Genomic DNA, 5,936 nt, shown 5'->3' on the forward strand with positions numbered 1-5,936 from the left:
TCGACAAAGCACCCCGACAGTTAGGTGCGTCCCGTAACATTCGAGGAAACTCAGCCGATTTTGTCTAGTCGGATTACAATCGTGCCTATGTCGTGACAGATTCTGCTGTATCGGATCGAATTCCTAACAATGTTCTGTGTATTCGGGACGGTGTCCTGTGGAACGGGAATGATCTGGAGAAGTCCCGACAATAACAGAATACAATACGACTGAGACCAGACAAAGCCGTTTGCAATGCGATAGAGCGGACCGTGGTAGGATTACGTTCCGACAGTACCCGATCATCCCGATTATGCCGACAGTTTTCGAACGGATAACTTCCGTCAGCGTCGGTTCACTGTCTTGTCACTATCTGATCTCTGTCGGATTACATTCGGTAGAATCGGGACGCAGTCGTGACAGACTCGATCGAATTTTACCTGGCGAAAGATACAAATCGAATTTCCATCCACGATTCACAGGATCTTGATCAGACTTTTGACAAATTTTAATCGGGAATGGTCCTGTCAAGGACGGCAGTACAAATCGTGAATGTGTGACCCCAGCTTAAGGCATTAACCATAATGTTCCCGTACGATCGGGAGACGTTAAAAAAATGATCCAACAGCTGATTTAGCCGGTAACGAATTTCCGATATCATAAAAGATTCACAATTGTCGAAAGCAAAGTTTCAAATATATGTGTTCTCGTATGAATACTGAATAACAGACCACACGAAAAAAATCAAATACTTAAACGGTTCACTATCGATCAAAAATCTGGAAAATGACATATATAGACCTGTATCATGTATCATGATAACACTGTTAAAACTGTAAACTTATGTTGTTTATAAAATAAATTCAAGTTCTTCGTGTACATATTGTAAATATTTAATTTTATTACTTCAAAAAAAAAAATTGGTGTAGAAAATTCAGGGGAGGCAGTTGCCTCCCCTGAACTGCCTCCCCTGCCTCATAGGTAGTTACGGCCCTGAACTGTCACAAATAGTGCTTTTGCGACAAAATTGCTGTTGACTGCATTTGTTACACATAATACCATGTTCAAAAAAGAATTCGAAAAAAATGTTAGTGTTGTTTTGAAACTTGTATACAATGGCCTCATTTTAAGTTATGTGTATATTTTACACACAGCATTTGGGCTTCATTGCTATATGATAAATTCTCATGTTATTGGTTATGTCCAGGCATCTACATCAGTTTGACAGCAGCTGTTCCTTGTATATATGTAATAAATGTACACATGGAATAGAAAGTAAGTCAAGAGTATGGACAGTCATGGGAATGCACACAATAAGCGATACATGATTTTTTTCTTTAATAAAATGATATACTAGTATACTATAAAGTCAAAATGAACCAGAATGACAACATCCAGAACAATATGATAGAAACATTAAAATTTAATATAACAACACAAAAAATGCAAAAAGTCTAAACGAGATTCGAACCTTATCTTCAAAACAGTCTTTGATAGTAGTTATATGCTCTACTGATGGAGCCACGGTGACGCTTGAGTATAATGTCTTATTTAGGAGCTATATCAGTACAATTTAGCGTATTAAAAAGTTTGTTTTTTTATGTAATAAGGACACACCAAACCAATTTCATGTTTGAGGGGAAAAGTTGTATAAATTACAGCAGTCACTTTTTTCTTTTGTTTGAAATGTCCTTTTGGGTGGATTCCCTGTTTTTCCCATCTAAACTCACCATAAATTCCGCATATTGGACTTACATCCTTTTTGAGGGTTAAATTAACTATTTATCACACATATCATAATATATGTAAATCGGGATATTGATCAAAACACATTTTTATTTTTTGTTTTTATAGAAAATTCTATACTGTCGGCACTTTTTGAAATTAGCCCTTCTGTGAAAAAAAAATCGGGACAAACTGGCCCTACCTCTTTAAAATTGAAAATGGAAATGGGAATGTGTCAAAGAGACAACAACACGACCAAAGAGCAGATAGCCGAAGGCCACAAATCGGTCGTCAATGCAATTTGTATGGTATTGTATACAAGTCCCTCTGTGTCTCTATTATCCCCGAAAAACATATCTCTTCGTAAATACCTCTTTTAATAAGAGGAGGTATAATAATTGTTTTGTTGTCAAATTATTAGTTAATGACAATTCTAGGATTTTAAATATAAAGCACAATTAAATTAATAAAAAAAAATGACCACTGATTTTCAATTATCATGAGCTGTTTTTGACAGTTCATTTTGCAAGTAGATTTTGAAAACTCCAGAATATGCAGTTCATTGGTATAACAATCTTGTCATTAGGTTTGCTGATGCCACACTTTTATATTTAATTTATCTTGAAATGTTATGCCAATCATATTTGTTCAGATTACTACGTAAAAGGAATATATTGGTGTGATTACCACTTTTATAAAATTCATGCAATTTGAATCATATCTCAGTTGTACATTTAATCTTAATTATTTAAAGTTATTTTGTCTAAATATTAAAAATATATATCCAGTGGTGTTCCGTTTGGGTCGTTGTGATGGGGTTTTTTTACGGATGAAATGACGGACAGGACAAAAATTTCACAGCACGGTGGTATAATGCATACTGTATTATATAGGTAAAAGTCTACATTATTGAAACTATTTACATCTTTTATTAACCAAAAATACTCAGCAGTATGGAAAGTCATATACCTGGGACATAATATATTGAAACTTGCCGTTTATACTTTTAAAGATTTAACATAGGACCCTATGGGAAATGCATACAAATGACTTCTTCTAGAGAACCACTGAATGGAATGAAACCAAACATGGCATGAATGTTCCTTATGAGGTGCTGACCAAGTGTTGTTACTTTATAGCCGATCCATCATCCAAGATGGCCGCCAGTGGGGGACTTAGTTTAACATAGGACCCTATGTGAAATGCATACAAATGACTTCTTCTAGAGAACCACTGAATGGAATGAAACCAAACATGGTATGAATGTTCCTTATGAGGTGCTGACCAAGAGTTGTTACTTTATAGCCGATCCATCATCCAAGATGGCCGCCAGCGGGGACTTAGTTTAACATAGGACCATATGGGAAATGTATACAAATGACTTCTTCTAGAGAACCACTGAATGGAATGAAACCAAACATAGCATGAATGTTCCTTATGAGGTGCTGACCAAGTGTTGTTACTTTGTAGTCGATCCATCATCCAAGATGGCCGCCAGTGGGGGACTTAGTTTAACATAGGACCCTATGGGAAATTCATACAAATGACTTCTTCTAGAGAACCACTGAATGAAATAAAACCAAACATGGCATAAATGTTTCTTATGAGGTGCTGACCAAGTGTTGTTACTTTGTAGCTGATCCATCATCCAAGATGGCCGCCAGCGGGTGACTTAGTTTAACATAGGACCATATGGAAATGCATACAAATGACATCTTTTAGAGAACCACTAAATGGAATGAAACCAAACATAGCATGAATGTTCCTTATGAGATGCTGACCAACTGTTGTTACTTTGTCTCCGATCCATCATCCAAGATGGCTGCCAGACGGGGGGGGGGGATTAGTTTAACATAGGAACCTATGGGAAATGCATACAAAGATCTTCTTTTAGAGAACCAAGGAATTGAATGAAATCAAACATAGCATGAATAGTCCTTTCCTTATGAGGTGCTGGCCAAGTGTTGTTACTTTGTAGTCAAATTTTATCTGTTTTTATAGGATTTCAAAAACCCAAGTAGAGTCAGGTGAGCGATACAGGCACTTGAGAGCCTCTAGTTTTATACCGGGTAACTAAATTTCACATGTTATTACTATCATTCCTATCAATTCTTATTTTGTAAACTGAGAATATGGCATTGAAAAGGACGATTCCTCGGACTTCAATATTTCAGTGGTGAAATATATTTATTCAAAATCTTCTTTCATAATTCAGTTATATATTATTCAATTTGATGTAAAAACTTGCTAAAGCTTCTATTACTATTTCTCTATTTTGTTGTTTTATTGACAGATCTCTTTTTTCTTCTTCTTCACGTTTTATGATTAGAGTTGTCTTTCTTTGACTAGTCACTTAGTACTTTTCTAGGCACATGAGTTAGGTCGATGTGCAAGTTTATTTTGAATATAAATTTTAATGGTTGAAGTTTCGAATTAAGAACAGTCATATCTTTGACTAGTGTACATTCGAAGTGCAGAGACGAATGTTTGAAAAAGACTCCAACCCAAATCCCCTGCAATTCACGTGTTTTTGCATTCACTTTTATCTGCGGACTTGATGAGATTTGATCAGCTTTCGTTAACTACTTTTTTATTTCCAAGAATGTTATCAAGCTAATTATAAGCCTGTAACAGACTAGGTTTTTGTCATATAGTAAAACAGCTGAGTAGTAACATAATAATTATTCTTTATTCCGTAAGCAAATATACATGCAGCTCATAGGATTAAATACATACACAAATTATACAGTAAATACATATACATATACAGCATTAATATATAGCGGAGTTAATTGAGATTAATTCATCAAAAGGAATTGAAAAATATGTCTGTTTTTACACCACAAAATCTACTGTGTACAAAATAGCACATAACTTTTACTGAAGAATATTTTTTTTACCTATTTTTGTGAACAATTCATTTACGTGCTGTTTATATCAAACATCCCATACTCTTGAAATCTTGAATCTTTCGAGAGTGAATCAACATATAGTTTATGTATAAAGACTGAATGGTCAATATTAAAGGAATCCTTGAAAACGATAAAAGGGCAGTGGCGGATCCAGCCATTTAAAAAAAAGGGGGGGTCCCAACACAGATTAAAGGGGGGGGGTTCCAACTATATGCTCCCATTCAAATGCATTGATCGGCAAAAAAAGGGGGGTTCCAGACACCCCCCCCCCTGGATCCGCCACTGAAGGACAAAAGTCCAATTTTCAGTTTAAAATCAAACTGAAGATGAGGAGCATTTTCTTATCAAGGGGTACAAATTTAGAAGCGACTTGGGTTGGTGGGAGTTGTTTTAAATACATTTTGCCATGTTTCATCAAAGTAATAAATATCAACATTGTTTGTGATAAGGATCGACAAATTGTTTTAGATACACCTCTGTAAATTAAGACTACGGGTTAAGTTTAATTAAAATATTCAAAGATTAATGACTAAATTAATTTACTTCATATCATTTCATGTACACAAATAGTATCACTGTTTTAATGTCACGTAATTATATTTATTTATCAGTCAGCCGCACGATCCTCTACATGCTCTAACTTTGATAAAAAAAAATCTTTGCGCTAAATACAGCAGATTAAAAATATGTCACAATATGCTTTGGTCTCTGGTGGAGAGCTGTCTTACTAGCTTGACAATCTCCCCATCGAGGAAACTTAATTTCTTTAATTTTTGAAAAAATAAAATTACCGAACTCCAAGGAAAATTCAAAACGGAAAGTGCGTTTGCAAAAAAAAAAAAAACAATTAATTAATAAAAGCAAACAAATGCATGCATGGTCAGGCATCACCGTCATGAATGTCCCTAAGTAAAATTTAAAAAGCGCATCTGCAGTAGCATACACGAGTTATTCAAAAAGATACATATATTATTATTTTTTATTCGTATGTCAATATAATACTTCCATGGTATAATTCAGTTCATTGTAAACTTGTCTAACTCCAACATAAAAAAAACAACAAAAAACAAAAAAACATTGAATCAGTGAACATTTTTCTCCAGTGTTTATAGATTTATATTAAATTCTTCAGTCACAGTGTATTTTTTCTATTCAGTACTGTTACGTGAATTAATTAGTTTCCAGTATATCTATTTTTAGATTTAATAGTATCCATAACACACATGCATTTTATCAATTAGTCAACAAGTTGTAAAATAGTATTGCCGAATAAATTATAATTCACCATGCGACAAGTGACGAGAATCTATTTCCGTCCTC

The sequence above is a fragment of the Mytilus edulis genome, chromosome 2 (assembly GCF_963676685.1).
Source record: "Mytilus edulis chromosome 2, xbMytEdul2.2, whole genome shotgun sequence".
NCBI classification, from domain to species: domain Eukaryota; kingdom Metazoa; phylum Mollusca; class Bivalvia; order Mytilida; family Mytilidae; genus Mytilus; species Mytilus edulis.